Source organism: Lemur catta, chromosome 2 (assembly GCF_020740605.2).
Source record: "Lemur catta isolate mLemCat1 chromosome 2, mLemCat1.pri, whole genome shotgun sequence".
NCBI classification, from domain to species: domain Eukaryota; kingdom Metazoa; phylum Chordata; class Mammalia; order Primates; family Lemuridae; genus Lemur; species Lemur catta.
In genome coordinates, this window is record NC_059129.1 from 96,057,690 (window position 1) to 96,073,403 (window position 15,714).

The 15,714-nt window shown below is 33.3% G+C and overlaps 1 protein-coding gene across 1 annotated transcript in view; it reads left to right on the forward strand.

Annotated features, from left to right (window-relative positions):
• GRIK2 (glutamate ionotropic receptor kainate type subunit 2) overlaps positions 1–15,714 on the forward strand; it is a 599,434-nt gene that overhangs the window by 378,017 nt on the left and 205,703 nt on the right. The window lies entirely within an intron of this gene.

Here is a 15,714-nt window from a genome sequence, read left to right on the forward strand (position 1 = left end):
TATCTTACTTGATTCTATTTTTGGGGATTGTAATAAAGCACAAGTAAGGCTTATGCAATTTGGATATGTGCTTACTTTAAGAATATTTTAGTGTAAGTTTGCTTATATTTATAATGTTTACATTTAGATATTTTTCTGATAGAGTCATTGAAAATTACAGCTTAAAGAGATATTTTTATAAGAACTTGAGAAAATTCTATTTGACTGAGATAATATTACATTAAAGATAGTAAGGTGTCTTATATTTCATCTAGCAATTAAACATGAAACACTATTCATAGATGGAATCTGAAGAGGGAAGTTGAGTCCTAAGGGTACTTTTAGCCTGAGAGATAACAGCAAATTTGAATGCTGATTCCAATTATCCAGGAGAGAATAAAAACACATTTGTTATAATGTCACCCAGTTTAAGGACATCATGACCAACTGATGACTCAAATTGATAGGGTTGTTACCTCCACCCACTGAGAGTTTCAGACCATACACTTTGTCAAAACCACAGGTCAGGAATATTTTATGATAAACTGGAACCTAAATATTCATGAAGCAGTTTCTTCCTAACTACCTTGCTCCCAAGATTAGAACATTAGTTTGTATCCAAGACTGGAGTCGATAATGGTGGAGTTTAGTTAGCTCTTACGGGTTTTATCTCATTGTTAACTGGAGATGTTATTTCCTTATTTTTTTGAAATAGCCAAGTCATTAGGATGAACTTTGACCATTACTTACATTTTAATACCTTGCACAAATGTAGTGATGCTCTTCATATAACCATAGATCCAGTCCTGTTTTGGATTCAAAATAAAGCAAACATGTCAGAAGTTTTCTCTATGCTCTAATGTGGCTTATAGAAAGACCTGAATTGGCTGGGTACAGTGTCTCATGCCTGTAATCCTAGTACTTTGGGAAGCCAAAGCAGGAGGATCACTTGAGGCCAGGAGTTTGAGATCAGCCTGGGTACCACTCTGAGACCCAACCTCTACAAAAAAATAATAATAAAAAAAAATTTAGCTGGGAATGGTCATGGCCAGGAGTTCAAGGTTGCAGTGAACTATGATCACACCATTGCATTCTAGCCTGGGCAACAGAGCAAGATCTTGTCTCAAAAAACAAAACAAACAAACAAAAAAACACCAAACCTAAATATAATGGTTATCAAATATGTATCATAATCTACCATACCGCTAAGCAAGGTAGAACAGTATGAATAATGCATGTTGCCCTGAAATTCCATAAGTATTTTGAATTCTCTTCTGAAATCTGAAAATTTGTTTTGCTAAATTAATTACATACCGTCCTTATCCTTAAGAGGCTTTTCATATAGAGTGATCAGATAATACTTGTTTGTGAATAAACACAATCCAAAGCTGTCTGTTTCAAGCCTTCAAAAGAGCAATGAAAATATTTCTGATAAAAGATATAATTATGACTGAGTAGTACTCCATGGTATACATATACCACATTTTATTAATCCACTCATGTATTGATGGGCAATTAACCTGGATGGAACTGGAGACCGTTCTTCTAAGTGAAGTATCACAAGAATGGAAAAACAAACACCACATGCACTCACTACTAAATTGGAACTAATCAAATAACACTCGTGCACATATGGAAATAAAACTCATTGGAAATCAAGCAGGTGGGAGGAGGGAAAATGGGATGGGTAAATTCACACCTAATGGGTACAGTGCACACTGCCTGGGTGATGGACACACTTATAATTTTGACTCAAACTGTAAAAAAGCAATGTATATAATCAAAATGTTTGTACCACCTTAATACTATGAAATAAAATAGATTTTTTAAAAAGAAAAGTAAAAATACAAAGATATAATTAGTAAAGAGTCACAGTAGATGCAGCAGATGGAGTACTTAGAATTAGCCCTTGAATAATGGGGAATTATTTATGGATAGAGATTGAGTCATTTCAGAAAGAGGTAACAATATGGGGAAAGACATAGGTGGGGTTTGATTTGATTATTACACACACACATACACACAGAGTAGAAGTGGGAGATGATAGAGGTGAAATGCTACATTTGAGTCGTAAAATGAATGGCTTGTCAAGATATTTGCAATGTATTATTATGCTACATAAGTTCAAGGAGAGAATAGCCTGGAGTTTGCTTGGGAAAATATTATAGTTTGGAATAATTTTAACATGGAGCTGTGAATTTGAAACTATTCTTAAGTCAAAGTGGAGATGAATAAACAGTGACAGGAGGCATTGACTGAACTTTCAGCAATGTTGTTAGTTCAAGGACTAGCAGAGCATTGGGACTATGTTTTTAAGTAGAAATGGAGGAGTCTGGTAACGAAAGGGAGAGATGCCAATGAAAAAGATACAAACCAAAGACTGGAAAAGAAATGAACAAGTGGGAGAATTAATATTAGAAAGAAATTAGTACAAAGCTTCCTTTGACAAGACAGATAAGGTACTGAGAGTGGGTGAAGGTAAGCTACAGAGAAAGGGAACAAAAAAGAGTTCACATCAAATGTTTTCAATGTCCTTAAAGATTAGTGCATGAAGTCACCAGCCTAAAGATGGAAATAAAATTAGTCAGATCTTAGGAATAATTGGAAATGCCATTTTGGCAGATTTGATTTTGACTTAATAGTGTTAAAATGCTGCTAAGTAGCAAAAGGTCCTCATTTTTTAATTCAGTAGAATGGTTAAGAGCTCAAGGTCTAGATTCAGACAGAATTGGGCTCAAATTCTCACTTTGCCATTTACTATTTATGGACAAGTTTCCTAATCCCTTTAGAACACAACGTCCTCAACTGAATCATGGGGACAAGAGCAGTATCTGTTTCATTAAGACTAGTTTTGCTAACTTTACTTTTTTTCCCTGAAAAGTATAGTTGCCAGCCCATAGATGAAAATGACAAAGTCCCTACCTTGATAACCTTCACAGTTTAGAAAGGCCAATAGACAGTGATCCACGAGGCTTGAAGTCCGATTCCACTTCCATCACAATTAAGTGATGAACTTCATCCTTCCACCCCACTTCTCTGTGCCAAAATCTTCATCTCTAAAAATATGGAGTGCAAAGGGCTTCTTTCTTGTGCAGTCTGAAGTAATGATAAGGTGGTCTCTAAAAGAACCTGGAAATTACATCTTGATAGGGACAGAGGATAGAAATTTTAATTGTTAATATTTAACAATTCTGTTTCACATGAATAGATGAGAAAAATGAAGAAAGAAAACATATAAAATACTAACTTTATCCTTCTCATGCCTATTGTTTTTTTCTCATTCTGTCTTGGTGATCTTTGACCAGCACACTACATTAATTTATTCAATCCTCTAACAAATATGGAATGAACATCTATTTTATGCCCTCATGAAAGTTACACTCTAGTGGAGGAAATCTGCCAATAATAAATACATTCATAAAATTAGAAGACAGGATTGGGCAGTAATGAGTGACAAAAAGAAGAGTTTCTTATTTTTATGTCATTAAATGATAGATTTTAAATCATTTTCTGAAACATGAACCTTAGGAGTAAAACAGCTAATAGGAAGAAAGTCCACGCTCCTGATGTTTACAACTGTGGAGCAGGTAAACTAGGAAGAAACAAGTATGAGTCTGATGAACAGAGAAAAGGGGCCATGTTCAGGGGTCCTAGCTTGCAGTTGTGATGCTGCTGTGGTCATCATTTCCACACAGATAGTTCTCACAGATCAAAACAAATCCTTTCAACTCTATCCTGACAGAGCCCTTGTTTGGAACCCAGCCCAATTAGCAGCAGTCTAAAAAGGATCAGCAATGCTGCATACACAACCAGCCACATCTGTTCAGACAAGCTCTCTGGGGCCACTGTAGTGCCTTCGCTGGAGCAGAGGAGCAGAATAAGGGTTAAAGACAGTAGGTGGCAATTTTCATGTTTAAGAGCCTGCTATTGAGTGCTCAAGAGCAGGAAAAAGAAAATCAAAGTAAGTAGTTTTACTAGCTTGAATTCTTTTGGTCAGTTCAAAGATGATATTGTGTATTCTAATTTCAAAATATGTTTACAATCCATCCATATTTTGCCACATTTATTGCTGAAGTCACAACCAGGGTACCTTTCACCTGTACAACTATGTTGGTGTTCCCACAAGCCTCTCTGTTCTGTCTTATAACCCATTCCCTAAACCTCAGCAGACAGACCTGTTTTTAAAGGAAAATTGATCCATGTTATTCCTCTGTTTAAACCTTTCCATAGATTCTCTTTGTATTTTGAGTAAAATCCAAACATGACTTGCAAAGCACTGGCCGCCTCTCATCACTCCCTCAGGTATTTTCTATGCTCCACCTACACAGGTTTTGTCTCATTTCCTCATAGAAACAAAGTTTTCTATATCTTTGGCAAATAGTAATAGAAACAGTTTTCCCAGCATGGAATATCCATTCTGTTGCCTGGTGAACTTTTACTCATCCTGGGGAATCTCTTCTTAAATATTACTTCCTTAGAAAGGTCTCTCCTGAGACTCTAATTAAATATGTTTCTCATAGTGCCCTATACTTTTTTTTATTCCTGGCCCTTATCAAAATCCATAATTATATAGTTATGTGAACTTTTTTTTTTTTTTTTTTTGAGACAGAGTCTCACTCTCTTGCCTGGGCTAGAGTGAGTGCCGTGGCGTCAGCCTAGCTCACAGCAACCTCAAACTCCTGGGCTTAAGCGATCCTACTGCCTCAGCCGCCCAAGTAGCTGGGACTACAGGCACGCACCACCGGGCCTGGCTAATTTTTTTCTATTTTTAGTTATTTGGCTGATTTCTTTCTATTTATATTAGAGACGGGTCTCGCTCTTGCTCAGGCTGATCTCAGAACTCCTGAGCTCAAGCAATCCTCCCGCTTCGGCCTCCCAGAGTGTTAGGATTACAGGCGTGAGTCACCGCACCCAGCCTTTATGTGAACTTTTTAAAAAGGACTATTTCCCTAGCCAGAATACAAGCTCTATTAGGTAGAAAAAATATGCCCCCTTTCTTATTATTACATATTAAGACCTTGCAAACTGTTTGGCACAAAGTATATCTTCAAGAAATATATATTTGTTACAGCCCAACCAGGTTCATTGCCTGCTGTTTAAGAGGAAGCCAGTATACTGAGACAGAAGGGTTTACAGCAGAGAAAGAATTTAATATTGCAGGAAACTTGTGAGGAGATGGAAGGAAGTTCACAAATCCATTTCCCTGAAAATTTGAGAGAAAGGTTTTTTTAAAGATAATTTGGTGGGCAAAAGGCTAGGCAATTGGGTCTGCTGATTGGCTGGGTTCGGGGCAGAACCATAGGTAGGTGTGTATAAATTATCTTCTTTGCTAAGTTGATTCTTGGGTGGAGTTCGCAATACCTGGTTGAGTCAGTTCCTTGGTATGGGTCCCTCACTGGTCTGGGTGGGTCAGCTGTTCCACTAGAATGCAGGGCCTGGAAGACATCTCAAAAACTAGCCTTAGTTTTCACAAGGGTGATGTTATTTATGGGAGCAATGAAGAAAGCTAAGAATCTTTAGGACCATCAGCTATATGACTCTTGAGTAGTAAGCAATTATGGAAAAGCAAGGTAGGCAACAATGGCTGGTTATATACATATGTCCCCTATCACAGTTCCCACCTTGTAACCCTTTATTAATTTATAAAGCATAGTTTCATACTGACTATTGAATGAATGAAGGATCATCATCAGAATCATAAGAATGCTTACTCAAGTGTCTGACGCAGAGTTATTTTCTGGTAGCTCGGTTTGCTAGTTTTTCCAGCTTTGTTCCATACCTCCAAAGTGGAAACAGAGAAAGCCAATAGTCAAGGAGTCAGTGGAGTGGCGTTGGAGGGTCAGAGTTTCAAGTGGGTAAAGGATTTTAGAGTGCAGGAGAAGATAACACTGAAGTCTGAACTTACAAGAATGCATGTTGCACCAATCGCAGATCTGGCCCCTTTCATGGCACAATTTAAAACCCTCCAATATTACATCGAAGAGTAAAAATCCTCATTCTACTTATAAATTTTCCTCCTTTTTCTTCAAATAAGGTTATAGTATGAAAATAAACAAAGCCCATGCAAATGAGAACAAACAGAAGTTATTACTCGAAGCTTACTATAGGAGCCAACCACCAACACTTGCATGAAGCAGAAATTCAAAGGCAGGCAGGGGGTGGAAAAGCTTTACAGTGGAAAAAAGGAAGTCCTCAGGTGGGCTGTGATTGGAGATTGTTGATATGAGGAAACTGGAAGTGGGCTAATTAGAAGCAGACACCTTGGGCGATGGGTTTGGAGGGCATATTTGACTTTCTCTGGTTGATCCTGAGTTGGAAGGGTGGTTAAAAATAGGGACCCTGGCAGTTATAGAATGAATCCTGATTGTTTGGGTCAGATTGCTACAGAGGTTGCGGTTTGGCTTCCTGAAATGCTTGCTCCAGAGATTCTGAGTCAAAATTCCTTTGTCATACATGGACTGCTCACTGTCCAATTGTGTACTCAGTTTGTCAATGGAATTACTGAAGTCATGTAGAGGGAGAAGAAGTAATTGCAAAAATAATTGAGTTAAGAAAAATTGACTTATAAGGAAATACCGAAATATCTTTATAACTGACAAAAAAATGGGAGTTTTGTTGTTGTTGTTGTTGTTGTTGTTTGTTTGTTTTTGGTGGTTGTTTGCTTTTGTTTTTTTTAGAATATGTAACCAGGATATAATTTATCATTGGAAATTGTTTAACCTTACTTGGTCCTCTGAAGTTTAGCTATGTGCTTAGGAAATACCAGCTTCAGATGGATAAAAGCACATGACTAATGGCATAAGATGTTACAGAAATATTCAGAAGGTTCTTAGAATATAACTTCAGAAGGACTCAGTTTTCAGCAAAAAAGAGTTGGAAGGGATTCACACAAAATAGGTTTTGAGTGAGTTGATAACACTACATGATAATCATGCATTTCCATTGCAAAATGAGCTACCTAGAGGCCATTTTTTGGAAAATAGCCACCTAAATTTAGAAGAGAATTTCTTGTAAGAAGCTATAATGCAATAATAAAAATCCCTTAATCTTAACACAGGATTGAATTGTCTGTGTGACCACAATGTACTTCATGTGTTTTTCAAGGGGAAAAAAAATCAGTCTGTAACTATAACACCTTCTTGGTTACTCAAATAAGTGTTTATTATACTACAGAATACTTGCTTCTAAGTAGAGGTGTAAACTAAAATTATTCTTTTGAACCTCTCCCATCCTTTCTCTAGCATGATAAGTTTGCTATTTGTTCTGGTTATCTGGCAGGTACTCTCTTCAGTATGACATTTATATTAAAATAGACATTGAAGAATAGAATTTCGTATCACCTCAATGGAATGGTTCTAATAAATCCATATTAAAAGTGGCTTTATGTATTAATATATTAACTTTGAAAAAATATTAAGGATAAATCCAATGAATTTCTCTGGCCAGACAGTGCTGAGGAACCTGAAAGTATTTACGACTATGAAAAATCACACAAAGTGTTTGCCTCAGCATGTTTTTTTAATAAAATTGTTTTTAACTTGTGTATCCTTAGGGAAATTGTTGAAAAAGAAAAATGCAAAAAGATGTCTTATGAAATGTGTTTGTCAATTTCTATAAAGTTAATAATTTATAAATTATTTAAATATAATGTAATGTATTTACATAAATAAATATTTATACATTTATAAGTAATATAAATATTAAAAATATAAATGATATTATAAATAATATAAAGCAATATAGTCCATATTTAAAACCTTTACAAAGTTTAAATTTGTCGTATTTCAAGTGAACCTTCATTTCAACTTTTAACACTTTAACTTTTTGAATATTCAGTGCTTGCATTTGTACCACCAGTACAGAAACTAGTATTAGTGATCCGCAGGTTTCTTGCTGAAAACTCAAATAATTTGATAATATATGAAGAGGGTGAGAATTGGTAGTGAAATTCTGTCTGCCAGAGTTTACAGTCATATGTGTTCCAAAATCAGAACATGTTTCAAAGTGCTTTTTGAAGAATTTTTGCAGAGTATATATCTTTAAGAAAAAGTGGTAATTCTATAGAAATCTTTGCTATTGACCTTTCTCTTGCTTGTAAAATCCTGTACTTATTAACTCCCTATGAGAAAGGTGTCTGAATGTAATTTACAATCTTCAAAATTTATCTAAATCTGAAAATCTGCCATAGATAGGTGAGAGCTATTTTGTTGATAGATATCTAGATACCTGAGGCACAGCAGTTTTTATCTTACTCTTGCTGATGGCATTCGATATATATACCCCGTCCCCATGGCAGCAATGACCTCTGATTTTCCCAGAAACAGATTTCTTTTGCATCCTTGCAGGAAAGCCATGCTAATTGTGGTGTTAACTAGTAACTTTTAAGTTAGCAAGAATGTGTTGTTTGCTTCTCAAAAAGCGAAAATACCTGGCAAGATCCAAGTCTATTGTCTGTCTTTGGAAATGTTAACTATTTAATTTGTGTAACTCTTCTATAGAATTCATTATAAAGCCCTGTCTCAGAACTATACTGACATTTTTATGTGTCATTGTGTTTATAGTTATTATTTTCCTTGATAACTTTAAACTTTCAGGATGGTAAAATATTTAAGGAAACTATGTATCGATGATGTTTAGCTTTAGAAATCAATAAGGTTGCCTTATTTAAGGACATGCCGTTTCCTGTTTTAGGTCCCCAAATGTCTTAGTTTGGTTCATCAGATAATAATACATATTGGCTTTTTTTTCTTTAACTACTAAATTTGAATTAAAATATGTATACAAAACAATTATAACATTGCTTTGTTTTCAAATCAAATTAAATCTCAACTATATTTTTAGCTGCAGGAAAACGGCCATTAACTGAATGTTATCACATCGTTACATTTGGGAACATTTAATTCATTGATTCAAGTTTTATTAAAAGAATCAAAAGGACCACCTGTCTCTTAACTCTTTAATTATGTTTAGGGTTAAATTTGCCCTAGACAAAAATAAAAGTCCTAACTGTGAAAAATCAGTATTTGCTCATTCCTTTCCAATGTGATGATTATATATTTATTGATTTGTTGCGCTCATATTAGCACTATGGTTCTCCAGTGGTGAAATCCCAGACCCTGTAGAAGCCGCAGACAGTTTCAGGAACCGATCTCTGAGGTGTTCTTTGTATTGTCCTTGTAGACCAATTAACTTATATACAAAGGTCACGCAGTTTTCAGACAATTGCTCTGGACTCTAGTTCTCACTATAGGCAGCCAGGACATAGGTGTTGCTATAAAATATTTCTTGTTTGCTTTTAAGAGATCAGGTGCCAATGCTTAAGTTCTCTCTCTTTTTAACACATAGTCCAATGGAAGTAAACAATTATTAAATTTTGACGTCAAGGGCTATTAGACAGTAATGCAAGTAACTTTCTCTACTTCTATTTAAATATTCAACATTTACAGGGGTATAGTAAGTGAGGAAAACAGAAGTCTCTAATTTCTCATTAACAGTAACAGGAAAACTACTCTGTTGAAAAAAATCTCTGCAGCCACTATTCATACACCATATTGGCTTCAGAAACCTGGGTTTGAAAATTATCTCATAAGAATGAGTAGGTGAATTAATAGAGAAATAAATAGTCCACTAGCGTATATTCAGTCTATTGAAGTAAATTTTCATCTCCCAAATATAAATCAGCACTTAATGTAAATTATTCCTTGTGCTTTCTCAGTTCCCTCAAACAGTATTATCAGGCATGCCATTTCTTCTAAGAGGAATATAGTCAATATACTTCAAGGAAAACTATACTTTATGGGTCATTTGGTTGGGGGCAACTCATTACAGGAAAGAATTTTTTTAAAGCAAAGTTGTACTATGATGGAGACTTCACATTGTGCTAAGACTGTTTGAAACATAATACACAGTGTGTTTCTCATTATCATCATACAGGCCTCTTTTGGAGAAGTACCACTTATGATCTTTATTTCAGACCAATATATTATATTTTCTTGATATTAAGTCAAAACAATGTATAACCAAAGAACTTTTTTTCTTTTTCTTTCTTACACTGTTTTATAATGCAAGACTGTATTGCTCTTTTCCCCATCCACCAACATCCTGTGGATATTTTGTTAATAAATGTCAATAAAACAGTGTAAAGAGAATTTTGATAGATTCCATTGCAGTGTGATAACTATTTTTTAGTGAATTTAAATTATTTCTTAACTTTAAATAAGCTTGACTTCATTTAGAAGTAATATTTTTAAACCTAGCTGGGAATGTTTACTTTGTTCATACTTGAAAAGATTTCTGACATATTTGTCAAACAGATTATTACTGCAAGTTCCACAGAAAATAAGAAACATGTCCCACTGAGTGTACTTACACAAAACTGAGCTAACATGCACCTTTAGAAGAAATGATAAGATGCTAATTACAGAGATAAACAATTATCTCAAGGGAGGAAACAGAAATATTCTTTGGACATCAAGTAGTAATATCAGTTATAAAACAAAGAAAGTTTATACTGAGAAAACTGTCAACAAAAATAAGCAAATAAATAAAGCATAAAGAAATAAATAAGTAAATAATTTTAAAATTATTGTAAAACCAATGTTTTATTTCTATCCAGAAAAAAATATAACAAATGAAAGAGAAAATATAGTTACCAAATAAAATTATATGAAGAATTTAAACATTCCTGAGAAATAAAATAAAGTATAAAATGCTTATAAAATATAAAAACCTTATAAAATATAGCTAGAAAAATTTCAGAATACACAGTAAAGTTATGTGGCATAGTACTCTCACAGATTAAATGTGATATTGAGATAGAGCTTGATCAAAGCATTAAGAATAACACATGAAGAACAAAATATAAAAAAATATGTGAATATAAAAGAATAGACACATATGTTCAGTATTTGACAAATAAATGAATGAATGAATGAAGGACATTGGTAAATCAACCTAAAATAATCTAAGTTGTCATCATGTAGTAATTCATTCACTTATTCTATTTATTCATTCAATAAATATTTGTTGAATATTTATTATATAACTCAAAATTGGTGACCTGTTTCCTGTCCTCAAGGCACTTAGAGTCTAGAACAGGAGGGTAAGATAAGTAAATAAAATATAAAATATAATTTTAAAACAATACATAAGTGGCATTTCTGAGATGAGGAAAATAACACATTTATTTCATCATATAACCAATACATTCAGAGATGTCACATATAAAGCCCCTAGGATTTCCTTTATTCAAAGGCTTTAAGATGAGCAAGCAAAGGTCTCTACCCACAGGGGATTAACATAACTTGAGCAAGATAAGAAAACAATTAACATGTAAGGTGCCACTTACTGCAGTGAAAACACACCTGAGTGCTTCTACACGGAAGCACAGAGAGAGGCCATCCATTGGCGCACAAGGGAGAAATTGCTTTGCCCATATCTGAAGCAAGATACATACATAAGGTAGCAAAAGGGGAAAATGTATTTCACATATACTCTTTATATGAAAAATATGAAATACAGCTATAGAAGACATTATGACACAAATAAGTCAGGAAAACTATAAGATGCAACAGCATCTACAATCAGAAAATGGAGAAATGCATTATATTTCTCACAAATTTAATAAAAACGAACCATTCTTTTTCTCTTTTGTCCATGTATGTGTGTATATATTTATACATATACACACTTATACATACATAACATATATGTATGTTATATGTGCATATACACATATATACTGTATATACAGGTACATGCATATGTGTGTCTGCAGGTACATATATAAACATATGTATATCAACATATAAATATATATTCTGATTGAGTTTTAAAACTTCCAAATAGATAATTCTAAGAAAAAATATTTACCCACAGAGAAATACATGGAGGCTGCTCTCAGTCTTTTTCAGCAACATTAATATTAGAAAAAAAAGAAAAAGACAGTTCTGAAGGAAGAAGGCTGTGACTAGTATGTCTTTATTTAGCTAAGATTTCTTTATATAAAAAGGCAACACAAATATCTTCAAATATGCAAACAGATAAAAGTGTGTCACATAGTTATCCTTTATAAACAGTCTTGTATAAGAACAATGATAAGTGAAAAGCAAATAATAAAGAGGAAACTGTGACTAGATATCCTAGTAAACAACAAATGCAGTTAAGCATACACAGAGATAGTTTTGAATAATCATTTTAAAAATTATATCAAAAGTTATAATTTTTTTCCTTGAGGAGAGATGATCCATATTATATTAACACAAAGCAAAATAAACAGAGACGCAGTGTTCACAACCCCATATTCAATGAACTAAAATTCTTCATCTGTGTATGTGGTAGCAGAATGGATCAAAGCACAGAGAATTTTCATGGAGTAGATATCATTTCAATTTTTATGGCTCAATATTGGTTTTAGAATGTGACAGTAAAAGTTTAAACACAAATTGGCAATATCCATTAGCAGACTTAAATGTACCTCATCTCTCAAATTACCACAGGAAAAACTACCAAAACCCCAGGAGTAGAAAAGAAATAGTGGAGACGAAATAATATGAAAAGAGCAACGCTAAATATAAAATTCAGTGGGAAAAATGTTCGAACATTAAAAAAAATCTACTTATGAACTGCTTATAAGGAAACCCATAAAATAAGAAATATGTTGAAAGTGAAAATGTAGATATGATTTCAACAAATGCAAATAGGCAAATTATGGAAGCACAGTAAGTGTGATTGATCATATATACTGGAAGTTTAGGTGAAAAGAATTAATTGGAATAAAAACAGTTATTTTATATCAATAAAACTACTATCTAGAAATAAAGACATTGTAGTCATAAACCTCTATGATATTATCCAATTATGTAATTCAAATTATTAAAAATAAAAGATTAATTGTTAGGCAGTTGTCTTATGGCAGCTACTATGAACTATAAGGAAGAAGATAACAAATAGAACAATAATTTTGGAAAGTTATCTGACAACATGTAGTAACAATCTTAACAACTCATATTATTTGAAATCAGTAATTCTAAGTCCATCTCAATTTAACTCCGGCTACAAAAAATAAAATAATGAAATAAAAAAATAATTCTAATTCTAGGAGTCTGTGAAATAATGAAATGCCTGGGCAAATATTTATAAATAAATGTGTTTACTAAGGCCTTGTAAAAATGATAGTTAAATCATGATATGTTCATTTTACATAGCCATTAAAATTCTAGATTTGACTAATTTTTAATGGCAGGAGAAAATGCTCACAACAGTGTATATTTTGTAACTCTCATAATGATTATAGCATACTTACAAACACATTATGTTGAATTCTTTTACATTTAATCCTAACAATAGCTCTATGAAGTGGTAATATTTCCGACTTACAGATGAGGAAATTGAGGCACAGAGAGGTAATGTGCCCAAGTCACCTGATGGTAAGTGGTGAACATGTAATAGGATCCAGGCAGTCTAATACCCCTTCCAGAAGCTGTGACATTAATAGGGCTATTATGGAAACTATGCAAGGAATATATATGGAAAGATAAAAGATTGGAAGGAAGTGCATTGAAGTATTAACTATGATTGACTCTGTGTATATGCATAGGTTCAAAGTTTAAATTGATTGTGTATTTTATAATTTGATGACAACAAACATGCATTCTTTTGTATGACCAGAGGAGCAAATTTAAGAGCCAATGAGAGCTACAATAAAATAAAAATGAACAAAGCTTTAATTTTCTATAGTTATTTATGGCTTTTGAAGAACTTTCATATTTCATATCTAATTTAATCTTATAATTCGAATGTCCTTACAATTTATTATCCAAAGTATGACTTTTTTTTTTACAAGAGAGTATTATGAATATTTACACCATGAAGACAAGGCAAACAAAGATGTAGAGTCACAGTACATAAAACAATTCTGTAAGGTCAACAGTGCTTAGATATATTAATTCCATTTAGGAACTGAAAAAAATATTTAAAATACTTGATTAAATCATATAATTAAATCATCATTCCAAAAATAGGAGCAAAAGAGATTGTTTTCACTTAGTCCGTGGTTTTTGCCATTAAAACAAAACAAAACAAAATACAACAAAAACCTGGTGACAATTTCCTCAATGGAAGAAAGTTTTGAATCATACAGTCTACAATCTAGGAATCCTACAATCTAGGAATATACAAAGTTCTGTTTGAATTAAAATGTTAAAGGCAATGAAATTTCTGAAATGATATTATACTTAGAAGTCTGAGATTTGCAAAAGAGGATAACTAATACTTGTGATTATAGGAAATTACAGATTCATATAGTATGTATTAGTGTCAGAATTCCAAATAGTACTAGAAAAGTAACTATGAATGAAACGAGATAAGCATGTTTAGATGATAAAATGAGTGAATGCTTAGCTAAATTATTTTGTATAAAGGTAGTCATGGAAGGTGGCATTAAATAAAATGGAAAACATTTTGTATTAGTTACTTGGTTAAAAGTTGAAAATTTATTGATCAAGCTTGAGGGTATCATTAAGCAGACAACAGTGGGCGAATGATGTTTGCCAATGCTTTAACTGTTAGAATTACATGTCTGTACAACCTAACTCTTTGGCCAATGGTGAAAAAAGAAAGGAAATATAATCCAAGGGAACAAATGTGTGATAAGTATTAATTATAGACCAGGATCAGAAAAGTGGCAGTCACTGCAAAATACAATCTGCAGGTGTGTCTTGTTTTTTAATAATTTTGAATTTGAAACACTTTAAACAGGTCAACAGGCATTCTAGTCTTGATACTCCTTTGTTTCTCCCCATCCAGGTTCCCAACAGGGCCTCTACTAGCCCTGATGATGCCTTGCTGGAAACTTGAAAAAAACACCTGCTCTGAGAACATGCAACCCCAAGGCACATAGCTCTGTTAGAAGAGCAGGGTTGGGACTGTGGCCCCTACTCGCTATTCTGCCTTGAAATTTTGTGATTTAAAAACATATACCCTTAGATAGCAGAGTCCTGTAGCAGAAGAGTGCTGGGCCCATAAAAACCATACACCCTTGCAAGGCAATTCTTACTTCTGGCTAATACTCTGTCACTTCATACATTGATATTACCTGCCTGGCCTCTGAAGCCTTTTATTATTGACCCTGAATTAGAATTAGACTCTGTCTTTATGACACCTTGTAATCACATTCAAATATAAAGAAATTTATTTGGCCGGTAGATAATTTAGTTTGAAAGAATACCAAGTCAAATCTTTTTTTCTCCTACTGAATTATTTGAGTTTTTTCTTTATTGACACAAACATCAGTGATAATGGTAGGAGGAAAATTAACTCAGTATCAGAAAATATGGTAAGAGTTTTTTTTTTAGGCATCACTTAAAAGGACATTAATATTGAATCTCTTGTCTAGTTAAATGCATTCTTAAAAAAATATACTAGAGTGTGCACTTATATACAGTATAACTAGTAGAATGACATATCTACTCTTATGCACAATAGAAATTACTAATATTTCTGTGATTATACTTCTTTAAATAAAAAGAAATAAATGTCTTAAGAGGTTACTGGAAAAGCCATGCAAATGAAAAAGCGGTCAAAAGAGTGAATATGGTGTAATATACAGAAAATAAAAAGATCTTAAAGTTTATATAAACAAGGTTATGCTGATGAGACACTTGTTTACATGTTTAGGTAGAACAGAGCAAATGGTACCTGCTAAATCAATGTCATTTTAAAAATAATTTAATTTAC